Genomic DNA, 13443 nt, shown 5'->3' with positions numbered 1-13443 from the left:
CGTGTAATCCAAAGATCTCTGAACGATGACTCTTTCTTTGAAAACCCTGGTAATTTCGTTGGCAACGTGACTCACTTCAGAAAGGTAGCTTGTCAATTCAAAAACATACCGTGTTGAATCATGCTTTAGGAAAGAAACAGCCCTGCCCTCAGGTACATGCATCATTCTCCATAAAGTGGAGATTTTCTGCTGCCCATGGCCTTGTGGGCCTCTAAGCCTCATGAAGAGGCAAAGCATGGTGCTCAAGATCCCAAGAGTGTGGCCGGGTAGGATTTAACATTGTAGCTTGCCTTCCATTTGAATGCCTTTGATCCTTTCCAAAGCTAATTTGTCTATAAAAATTTTCATTTCTGATCAGAACTCCATTTGGTAAACATAGTGCTTATTTATAGAGCCCCATCCTATGATAGTCTTCAATGCAGTCAGTTCAGAGAAATGAAAGATCATACTACAGTCCAGTTCAAACAGAAAGATAGAGCAGACTTTCATTAGACCCTGAGGTGGTGGTCCAAAAATTGCTTTCAGATTGTTGTACTTCCTGAAGTCGGTTGTGTCTCCAACATTCTCTGGCCTTCAGAAGGAATCCTGGTCCTGGCCACCATCCAAAGAGTTATGGATTCCTGCACTGGAGACCGAGGCCTCATGACCAGTTGTTTATGTCAGTTCCTTTTATGGTGTGGTCCTTCAACCCCAATGAGAGGGTTCAATTCCAAACGCTTTAGGAATACATGGTTATCCTAAACTTTCATCGTTTTAACCATGTGAAAGCCACCTATCTTGCAGGCAGACGATGAAGATTAGGAACGTCCACCATATACCCTTTCTCCTGAGTGTGACCATCCCCCACCCCATCAGAACACAGAGCCCCAAGCACCAATGTTTGTTTTATGTTCTGCCCTGCCACACAAGAGTTTGCTCATGTCAAAGATGCTATTGCCACTTTTGCCCACTGTAGGTTGATGCCATTATTCATGTGAAGGCAGGTACAGGATAGAACTAGACCTGTCATTGGACAAGAAGTAAGGATGGGCAGGAGAAAAGCTTTAGAGGAGGAGGAGACTGTAGGAGAGAGTGGCCGAGAGAACATGGAGGCAGAGGTTAAGATTCTTCTCTGCACATATTACATATTGCAGGTTGTATGACTAATTTTATGGGATGGGTGTGTAAATGATTTGGAATAACTAGATGAGCAAACTATGTCTTATCTAGGTGGGCAATTATATCTTATCAATTGGATGAGAGGTTATGGTGTAGTATGTTCTAACATGTGGCGATTTAATTGAGTCCAAGAGAATGTGTGGTAGTTGGACACACTGGGCCTCCACGGAATTAGGTATGGATGTCTGGTATGGTGGCAACCTGTCTTGGGATGTAGATGGTGGGTACAGAGATTGTTGCCAGGTTCAGAGAGTAGCCTTTGGCAGTGTGATATTGGATGGAGCTTAGCAATTGAGACGCTCTTTATCTGAGATGAAATTATCCAATACAGTTCTGGCACTGGTGTGGGGTATAAGAAACCACATTTTTCATTTTACCACAACAGCCTACATACCATTGGAGGAGATCTGTCACCTCGAGTGACTTAAGGTCCAGGTACCTTGTTGGGTTCCAGTACCTACCAATCCAGTGCTATTGTGTCCTTTGTGCCAAACTTCAAGGCCAGGCAGTCTCCAGAAGGATGAGATTCTCAGTCATTTACCACCACTGATAACCCTCACTAGTGACATCATACACCACCATACTCAGAGCAGCCAAAACTTCTGATCAACCTTCTGATCACCATGATGCATAGACAGAAGCCTATTTGGGACAACTGTCAACAACTCCTGGCTGCCCCCAAGCCCCCTCATTTTTAAGGCCCATAAAGAGTGTATGATCTTCCAGGCAGTAACTCCTTGGTTGGTCTTTAAAGTCACACACACACACACACACACACACACACACACACACTAATGATCTGGAGTGATTTGCTAATACCTTCAAATGTAGCCACAACATACCAGAGGGTCTCCAGGCCTTTATAAGAATAAGAAAAGTCATCCTGGAGGAGTTCAGGATGAGGATTGTAGAGTCACAAATCTGGTAAAAAAATCAAAAGTCACCCACGAATCCCTGAACCAACTCCATGGTCAGCTTGGTGACAGTTAAAGACAGGACACCCCTTTTTGTTGGGGTTCAGCCTCAACACAGGATTAGAGTTCTCAACTGGAAGCAAGGATATCTGGAAGGCATATAGTCAGCACGTACAGACAACCTTTCTTGTTCAAAAGTAACAGACAATCTTTCAGGTTTAAAGCCTCTCTCTTCTCTCTCTCTCTCTCTCTCTCTCTCTCTCTCTCTCTCTCTCTCTGTCTCTCTCTCTCTCTCTCTCTGCTCAAATCTGCATGTACTTTTGCTCCCGCATAGGGCTGAAGGATGTACTCTCTCATTTGTTCACTTTCTCACACTTAGACACTCATTGTTTGCGTACTTCTTCTCACACACATCCCCCTTACATACTCTCCTCACATTCTCTCCACAGCACACACCTCATGCACACCTCACTCTCCCTCTCTCTCTCTAACACACATGTACAGAATCCTCACATTATCCACACTCCACACTCTCCCCACACTGTCTCACACCCTCTCTCCTAATACACTCTTTCTTCACATACTCTCTCCTCATTCTCTCTCTCTCTCTCTCTCTCTCTCTCTCTCTCTCTCTCTCTCTCTCTCTCTCTCTTTCTTTTTTTCAAAGAATGGCTACTGGCTTCTGCGACGTCTCCGTCTTGGCCTATGGCAGGCATTCCCTTAGTTGTAGTGGTTGGTCCCCTGTAGGGATGTGTCTCCAGTTTCTAAAGCTCCCAGATGTAATCCTTTTTTTTCCTCTTTTTTACCACTGGATATTGAGATGTCTCCATTCCGGCCTGCTGTGTGCAGTACCATTCATGGTATGCTGTCCCCTCCACCTAATGACCCAGAGACCCATATGCATTAGTCAATAGTCAACACGGATTTTGCCCCACAATTGATAACAGATGTTTAACAAAAGCTCCAAGGCTAAAGGGGTTCACAGAAGTGAATACTGAACAGCTCAGCAACATCAGCATCAAAGTCATTGCTCACTGGGAAGGGGCTATAAATGAAGAAAAGGAAAATTACTTAGAGAAGAAAGCAAACAATGAGGATGGTCACAATGAGGACTGCAGAAAATTCAGACACCTTGCAACCCAAAAGAAAGGAAGATCACCAGAAGCTTTAACAGAGGTACCAATATTCTTACTCACGGAAGAAGGACACTAGTAGAATGAATAGGTCAGGAAGAGGGTACCAGGGGCCAAAGATAAACACGCAAAAGGAAAAAAGGTCCCTGCAGTAGTAGCCACAGTGAAACAAAAGATCCAACAGGTTTCTGAGACAAACACGTGAAGGATAGACTCAGACTGAATGGTAAGAGGCTCAATTCAGATCAGCCCTCAGGAACCTGTGGTCAAAATAGGTGTTGAGGCCCACACAGTGGACCTCATCTTGAACACAGAAGCTGTCATAACCATGGTAACTTATCCCAAAGGGAAGTTCATTAAAGACACTATGACCTTTGTTGGATCCATCAATACAATTTAGAAATATTGATTTTGCAAGCCCTGTACCTGCTTTACAGATGGCTACTGAGTCAAGCACCTAATTTTATACGGGTCAGTAGTCCCTGCCCCCTACTTGGAAGACACTTACTATGAAATCTGGGAAAACCTGTGATCATCTTGAATCCCAATGGCACCCATGGATCTGTCTGGTGGACTAGTGGTGTGTTCACTTTGAAGTCATGGTTTGAAGTACCAATATACTTGCTCCCCCTTTAATAGATCATAGGGCAGTTTCCTTGTGTATGGAAACCTGAGGAGAAACCAGAATAACAAGGAACCACACAGCCCAAGGACTGGACCAATTAGTTTTCCTAACCCAGAGACCCTTTCTCAACACATCTGCTCCCTGGAAGTTAAAAGTAAAGATTGCTTCTAGGATGCAAAGCAGGATCTGTTTTGTCAGACTCAAGAATTATTCTCCCTGAGGTTCTTGGATGCCTCTTGATGTATCAACTGCACCAGATTTTCCATTTTGCCATCACCAGACTGGCTGAGTTAGTTATTTTCCAGACACAAGATTCTACATCTCTCCAGGCTTCCTTTCAATCTCTCTGCTGAGCACAAATCAATCTAAGACAAGGGTAAAAGGAGTTTTTGATATGTGTCTGAAGTGAGTAGCCTCTGGTGAAAAAGGGAAGTCAACATTGGAAAGATGAAGCCTCCTCAATTTCGGTATAAATATCTGTGGCCACCTTCTTGTAGTAGGTGGCTACCTATATGGAGATAGCTCTGGCAACAGCCAAGACTCTTTTTACGTCCATCCCTGTGGTTGTGCCTCCCTTATACATTGGATCAGATACTGGACATTTCCTCACCTTGTTTATACCTCAAATGGTCAGTAATCCTTTCAGTGTAACCTCGAAGTTTCATTGCACCTACTGACCTCAGAGATCTGGACAGATTCAACACAAGAACCATACTATTAAGCCCATTGTTTCTAAATTAGTTCTGGAACTGGCTTAAAACTGGTCCAACTTTTTACCCTTGGCCAATCTTCTGGTAAGATATACCCTGACAATATCCACTGAGGCTAAGACTTTCTCATAAATAGGCCTCATGTTTGGTTACATATTCCCTCTTGTTGTGACTAAACTAGCTTCTTATACCTTTTCTCCTGTTTTATTTTACACACACACACACACACACACACACACACACACACACACACACCTAACTGGACTGAAGTGCCAAATAAGACTATCTAAGAAACTCATCTCATGAAACTCTTAAAGATTCTGATACTATGGACAGACAGAAGCCTGGCATGGCTGCCCTCTGAGAGGTCCAACAAACAGCTGAAAGAGATGCAGATACTTACACACAACCATTGGAGAGAAGCTACAAACCCCTTTAATTGAATTAGGGAGAGGCTGGAACAAGCTGAGGAAGAGGGTGACCTCATAGGAAGACCAGCAATCTCAACTAACCTGGAGCTTCAGGATCTCTTAGACACTGGATCCCCAACCAGGTGCATACAATACCAACCAGTCAGCATACACTAGCTGATTTGACACTGTGGATACATTCCCTAAAGCTCCTCTCTTTTTATTGATGCCAATATATCAGGAATGGGTGGTTAAGTGTCAGCAATATTGCCGACCGGTACAAAAATTCTGGAAATCCGTCTGGAGGTTCCTCAGAAAATTGGACATTGAACTACCTGAGGACACATCTATACCTCTCTTGGACTTATACCCAAAAGATGCCCAACATATAACAAAGACAGATGCTCAACTATGTTCATAGCAGCCTTATTTATAATAGCCAGAACCCAGATGCCCTTCAACATTGGAAGGGATACAGAAAATGTGGTACATCGACACAATGGAATACTACTCAGCTATCATCAAAAATGACTTTATGAAATTCATAGGCAAATGGATGGAACTGGAAAATATCATTCTGGATGATGTAACCCAATCACAGAAAAACACACATGGTATGCACTCATTGATAAGTGGATATTAGCCCAAATGCTCGAATTGCCCTAGATGCACAGAAAACATGGAACTCAAGAACGATGACCAAAATGCGGGTGCTTCACTCCTCCTTTAAAATGGGAACAAGCATAGCCTTAGGAGGGAATAGGGAGGCAAAGTTTAGAACAGAGGCAGAAGGAACACCCATTCAGAGACTGCCCCACATGTGGCCCATACATGTACAACCACCAAACTAGATAAGATGGATGAAGCAAAGAAGTACAGGCTGACAGGACCCGGATGTAGATCTCTCCTGAGAGACACAGCCAGAATAAGGCAAATACGTAGGCAAATGCCAGCAGCAAACCACTGAACTGAGAACGGAACCCCCATTGAAGGAATCAGAGAAAGAACTGGAAGAGCTTGAAGGGGTTGGAGACTCCATATGAACAACAATGCCAACCAACCAGAGCTTCCAGGGACTAAGCCACTACCTAAAGAGTATACATGGACTGACCCTGGACTCTGACCTCATAGGTAGCAATGAATAGCCTAGTCAAAGCACCAGTGGAAGGGGAAGCCCTTGGTCCTGCCAAGACTGAACCCCCAGTGAACGGGATTGTTGGGGGGAGGGCAGTAATGGGGGGCATGGGGAGGAGAACACCCATATAGAATGGGAAGTTCAGGGGTTAGAGGGATGTTGGCCCTGAAACCAGGAAAGGGAATAACAATTGAAATGTATTATAATAGACAGAAGCTGGAAAGAACCCAGATGTACTTCAGTGGAGGAATGTACACAGAAGATGTAGTAAATTTACACAAAGGAGTACTGCTCAGCTATTAAAAGCAATGACTACATAAAATTCTTAGGCAAATGGATGCAAATAGAAAATATCATCCTGGCCCACAGCAGCTCTCTGCTCCCAGACCCCATGGGAAAGAGACCTCACCACCTGGTCAGGTGGGCACTCCTGAGGCTGCAGAGCGGAAGAGACCACCAACACTGCCCACCCCTGCCCACATCCCTGGCCCAAGAGGAAACTGTATAAGGCCTCTGGGCTCCCGTGGGGGAGGGCCCAGGAGCGGCAGGACCCCTGCCTGAGACACCGCCGGAACCTGAAGGAAACAGACCGGATAAACAGTTCTCTGCACCCAAATCCCGTGGGAGGGAGAGCTAAACCTTCAGAGAGGCAGACAAGCCTGGGAAACCAGAAGAGACTGCTCTCTGTACATACATCGCGGACGCCAGAGGAAAACACCAAAGGCCATCTGGAACCCTGGTGCACTGAAGCTCCCGGAAGGGGCGGCACAGGTCTTCCTGGTTGCTGCCACCGCAGAGAGCCCGTGGGCAGCACCCCGCGAGCAAACTTGAGCCTCGGGACCACAGGTAAGACCAACTTGTCTGCTGCAAGAAAGCTGCCTGGTGAAATCGGGACACACAGAGGCAGAATTCCTCTAGGACCCGGCACGTCCTGTGTTTACCGGAAGTCCCACACCCGTGGATCCCGGCCCTCAGCAGCTCTCTGCTCCCAGACCCCGTGGGAAAGAGACCTCACCACCTGGTCAGGTGGGCACTCCTGAGGCTGCAGAGCAGATGAGACCACCAACACTGCCCACCCCTGCCCACATCCCTGGCCCAAGAGGAAACTGTATAAGGCCTCTGGGCTCCCGTGGGGGAGGGCCCAGGAGTGGCAGGACCCCTGCCTGAGACACCGCCAGAACCTGAAGGAAACAGACCGGATAAACAGTTCTCTGCACCCAAATCCCGTGGGAGGGAGAGCCAAACCTACAGAGGCAGACACGCCTGGGAAACCAGTAGAGACTGCACTCTGCATACATCTGTGACGCCAGAGGAAAACACCAATCCCCATCTGGAACCCTGGTGCACAGAGGCTCCCGAAAACGGAGGGGCAGATCTTCCTGGTTGCTGCTGCTGAGAGCTCGTAGACAGCACCCCACGAGCAAACTTGAGCCTCGGGACCACATGTAAGACCAACTTTTCTGCTGCAAGAAAGCTGCCTGGTGAACACCAGACACAGGCCCACAGGAACAGCTGAAGGCCTGTATATAGGAAAAACTACACGCCCGAAAACAGAAAACTCTGTCCCCATAACTGGCTGAAAGAAAACAGGAAAACAGGTCTACAGCACTACTGACACACAGGCTTATAGGACAATCTAGCCACTGTCAGAAATAGCAGAACAAAGTAACACTAGAGATAATCTGATGGCGAGAGGCAAGCGCAGGAACCCAAGCAACAGAAACCAAGACTATATGGCATCATCGGAGCCCAATTCTCCCACCAAAGCAAACACGGAATATCCAAACACACCAGAAAAGCAAGATCTAGTTTCAAAATCATATTTGATCGGGATGCTGGAGGACTTCAAGAAAGAAGTGAAGAACTCCCTTAGAGAACAAGTAGAAGCCTACAGAGAGGAATCGCAAAAATCCCTGAAAGAATTCCAGGAAAACATAAATAAATAAGTAGAAGCCCATAGAGAGGAGTTACAAAAATCCCTGAAAGAATTCCAGGAAAACATAATCAAACACTTGAAGGAATTAAAAATGGAAATAGAAGCAATCAAGAAAGAACACATGGAAACAACCCCGGATATAGAAAAACAAAAGAAGAGACAAGGAGCTGTAGATACAAGCTTCACCAACAGAATACAAGAGATAGAAGAGGGAAACACAAGAGCAGAGGATTCCATAGAAATCATCGACTCAACTGTCAAAGATAATGTAAAACGGAAAAAACTACTGGTCCAAAACATACAGGAAATCCAGGACTCAATGAGAAGATCAAACCTAAGGATAATAGGTATAGAAGAGAGTGAAGACTCCCAGCTCAAAGGACCAGTAAATATCTTCAACAAAAACATAGAAGAAAACTTCCCTAACCTAAAAAAAGAGATACCCATAGGCATACAAGAAGCCTACAGAACTCCAAATAGATTGGACCAGAAAAGAAACTCCTCCCGTCACATAATAGTCAAAACACCAAACGCACAAAATAAAGAAAAAAGCAGTAAGGGAAAAAGGTCAAGTAACATATAAAGGCAGACCTATCAGAATCACACCAGACTTTTCGCCAGAAACTATGAAAGCCAGAAGATCCTGGACAGATGTCATACAGACCCTAAGAGAACACAAATGCCAGCCCAGGTTACTGTATCCTGCAAAACTCTCAATTAACATAGATGGAGAAACCAAGATATTCCATGACAAAACCAAATTTACACAATATCTTTCTACAAATTCAGCACTACAAAGGATAATAAATGGTAAAGCCCAACATAAGGAGGCAAGCTGTACCCTAGAAGAAGCAAGAAACTAATCATCTTGGCAACAAAACAAAGAGAAGAAAAGCACACAAACATAACCTCACATCCAAATAGGAATATAACAGGAAGCAATAATCACTATTCCTTAATATCTCTCAACATCAATGGCCTCAACTCCCCAATAAAAAGACATAGATTAACAAACTGGATACGCAATGAGGAACCTGCATTCTGCTGCCTACAGGAAACACACCTCAGAGACAAAGACAGACACTACCTCAGAGTGAAAGGCTGGAAAACAACTTTCCAAGCAAATGGTTGGAAGAAGCAAGAAGGAGTAGCCATTCTAATATCAAATAAAATCAATTTTCAACTAAAATTCATCAAAAAATAAGGAAGGACACTTCATATTCATCAAAGGAAAAATCCACCAAGATGAACTCTCAATCCTAAATATCTATGCCCCAAATACAAGGGCACCTACATATGTAAAAGAAACCTTACTAAAGCTCAAAACACACATTGCACCTCACACAATAATAGTGGGAGATTTCAACATCCCACTCTCATCAATGGACAGATCATGGAAACAGAAATTAAACTGAGACGTAGACAGACTAAGAGAAGTCATGAGCCAAATGGACTTAACAGATATTTATAGAACATTCTACCCTAAAGCAAAAGGATATACCTTCTTCTCAGCTCCTCATGGTACTTTCTCCAAAATTGACCATATACTTGGTCAAAAAACGGGCCTCAACAGGTACAGAAAGATAGAAATAATCCCATGCGTGCTATCGGACCACCATGGCCTAAAACTGGTCTTCAATAACAATAAGGGAAGAATGACCACATATACGTGGAAATTGAATAATGCTCTACTCAATGATAACCTGGTCAAGGGAGATAATAAAGAAATTAAAGACTTTTTAGAATTTAATGAAAATGAAGGTATAACATACCCAAACTTATGGGACACAATGAAAGCTGTGCTAAGAGGAAAACTCATAGCGCTGAGTGTCTCCAGAAAGAAACAGGAAAGAGCATATGTTAGCAGCTTGACAGCACACCTAAAAGCTCTAGAACAAAAAGAAGCAAATACACCCAGGAGGAGTAGAAGGCAGGAAATAATCAAACTCAGAGCTGAAATCAACCAAGTAGAAACAAAAAGGACCATAGAAAGAATCAACAGAACCAAAGTTGGTTCTTTGAGAATATCAACAAGATAGATAAACCCTTAGCAAGTCTAACGAGAGGACACAGAGAGTGTATCCAAATTAACAAAATCAGAAATGAAAAGGGAGACATAACTACAGAATCAGAGGAAATTCAAAAAATCATCATATCTTACTATAAAAGCCTATATTCAACAAAACTTGAAAATCTGCAGGAAATGGACAATTTCCTAGATAGATACCAGGTACCGAAGTTAAATCAGGAACAGATAAACCAGTTAAACAACACCATAACTCCTAAGGACATAGAAGCAGTCATTAAAGGTCTCCCAACCAAAAAGAGCCCAGGTCCAGACGGGTTTAGTGCAAAATTCTATCAGACCTTCATAGAAGACCTCGTACCAATATTATCCAAACTATTCCACAAAATTGAAACAGATGGAGCACTACCGAATTCCTTCTATAAAGCCACAATTACTCTTATACCTAAACCACACAAAGACCCAACAAAGAAAGAGAACGTTAGACCAATTTCCCTGATGAATATCGACGCCAAAATACTCAATAAAATTCTGGCAAACCGAATCCAAGAGCACATCAAAACAATCATCCACCATGATCAGGTAGGCGTCATCCCAAGCATGCAGGGATGGTTTAATATACGGAAAACCATCAACGTGATCCATTATATAAACAAACTGAAAGAACAAAACCACATGATCATTTCATTAGATGCTGAGAAAGCATTTGACAAAATTCAACACCCCTTCATGATAAAAGTCCTGGAAAGAATAGGAATTCAAGGCCCATACCTAAACATAGTAAAAGCCATATACAGCAAACCAGTTGCTAACATTAAACTAAATGGAGAGAAACTTGAAGGAATCCCACTAAAATCAGGGACTAGACAAGGCTGCCCACTCTCTCCCTACTTATTCAATATAGTTCTTGAAGTTCTAGCCAGAGCCATCAGACAACAAAAGGAGGTCAAGGGGATACAGATCGGAAAAGGAGAAGTCAAAATATCACTTTTTGCAGATGATATGATAGTATATTTAAGTGATCCCAAAAGTTCCACCAGAGAACTACTAAAGCTGATAAACAACTTCAGCAAAGTGGCTGGGTATAAAATTATCTCAAATAAATCAGTAGCCTTCCTCTACACAAAAGAGAAACAAGCCGAGAAAGAAATTAGGGAAACGACACCCTTCATAATAGACCCAAATAAAATAAAGTACCTCGGTATGACTTTAACCAAGCAAGTAAAAATTTGTAGAATAAGAACTCCAAGACTCTGAAGAAAGAAATTGAAGAAGTCCTCAGACGATGGAAAGATCTCCCATGCTCATGGATTGGCAGGATTAATATAGTAAAAATGGCCATTTTACCAAAAGCGATCTACAGATTCAATGCAATCCCCATCAAAATACCAATCCAATTCTTCAAAGAGTTAGACAGAACAATTTGCAAATTCATCTGGAATAACAAAAACCTGGGATAGCTAAAACTATCCTCAACAATAAAAGACTTCAGGGGGAATCACTATCCCTGAACTCAAGCAGTATTACAGAGCAATAGTTATAAAAACTGCATGGTATTGATACAGAGACAGACAGATAGACCAATGGAACAGAATTGAAGACCCAGAAATGAACCCACACACCTATGGTCACTTGATTTTTGACAAAGGAGCCAAAACCATCAAATGGAAAAAAGATAGCATTTTTAGCAAATGGTGCTGGTTCAACTGGAGGTCAACATGTAGAAGAATGCAGATCGAACCATGCTTATCACCCTGTACAAAGCTTAAGTCCAAGTGGATCAAGGACCTCCACATCAAACCAGACACACTCAAACTAATAGAAGAAAAACTAGGGAACCATCTGGAACACATGGGCACTGGAAAAAATTTCCTGAAGAAAACACCAATGGCTTATGCTCTAAGATCAAGAATCGACAAATGGGATCTCATAAAACTGCAAAGCTTCTGTAAGGCAAAGGACACTGTGGTTAGGACAAAGCGGCAACCAACAGATTGGGAAAAGATCTTTACCAATCCTACAACAGATAGAGGCCTTATATCCAAAATATACAAAGAACTCAAGAAGTTAGACCACAGGGAGACAAATAACCCTATTAAAAAATGGGGTTCAGAGCTAAACAAAGAATTCACAGCTGAGGAATGCCGAATGGCTGAGAAACACCTAAAGAAATGTTCAACATTATGGGGTTGGGGATTTAGCTCAGTGGTAGAGCGCTTGCCTAGGAAGCACAAGGCCCTGGGTTCGGTCCCCAGCTCCGGAAAAAAAAAAAAAAAAAACCAAAAAAAAAAAAAAAAAGAAATGTTCAACATCTTTAGTCATAAGGGAAATGCAAATCAAAACAACCCTGAGATTTCACCTCACACCAGTGAGAATGGCTAAGATCAAAAACTCAGGGGACAACAGATGCTAGCGAGGATGTGGAGAAAGAGGAACACTCCTCCATTGTTGGTGGGATTGCAAACTGGTACAACCATTCTGGAAATCAGTCTGGAGGATACTCAGAAAATTGGACATTGAACTGCCTGAGAATCCAGCTATACCTCTCTTGGGCATATACCCAAAAGATGCCCCAACATATAAAAAAGACACGTGCTCCACTATGTTCATTGCAGCCTTATTTATAATAGCCAGAAGCTGGAAAGAACCCAGATGCCCTTCAACAGAGGAATGGATACAGAAAATGTGGTACATCTACACAATGCAATATTACTCAGCTATCAAAAACAACGACTTTATGAAATTCGTAGGCAAATGGTTGGAACTGGAAAACATCATCCTGAGTGAGCTAACCCAATCACAGAAAGACATACATGGTATGCACTCATTGATAAGTGGCTATTAGCCCAAATGCTTGAATTACCTTAGATGCCTAGAACAAATGAAACTCAAAACGGATGATCAAAAATGTGAATGCTTCACTCGTTCTTCAAAAGGGGAACAAGAATACCCTAGGCAGGGAAGAGGGAGGCAAAGATTAAAACAGAGACTGAAGGAACACCCATTCAGAGCCTGCACCACATGTGGCCCATACATATACAGCCACCCAATTAGACAAGATGGATGAAGCAAAGAAGTGCAGACCGACAGGAGCCGGATGTAGATTGCTCCTGAGAGACACACCCAGAATACAGCAAATACAGAGGCGAATGCCAGCAGCAAACCACTGAACTGAGAATAGGTCCCCTATTGAAGGAATCAGAGAAAGAACTGGAAGAGCTTGAAGGGGCTCGAGACCCCATATGAACAACAATGCCAACCAACCAGAGCTTCCAGGGACTAAGCCACTACCTAAAGACTATACATGGACTGACTTTGGACTCTGACCTCATAGGTAGCAATGAATATCCTAGTAAGAGCACCAGTGGAAGGGGAAGCCCTGGGTCCTGCTAAGAC

Source organism: Rattus norvegicus, chromosome X, assembly GCF_021556685.1.
Source record: "Rattus norvegicus strain SHRSP/BbbUtx chromosome X, alternate assembly SHRSP_T2T, whole genome shotgun sequence".
NCBI lineage: Eukaryota > Metazoa > Chordata > Mammalia > Rodentia > Muridae > Rattus > Rattus norvegicus.
Note: the sequence above shows the minus strand (reverse complement) of the source record.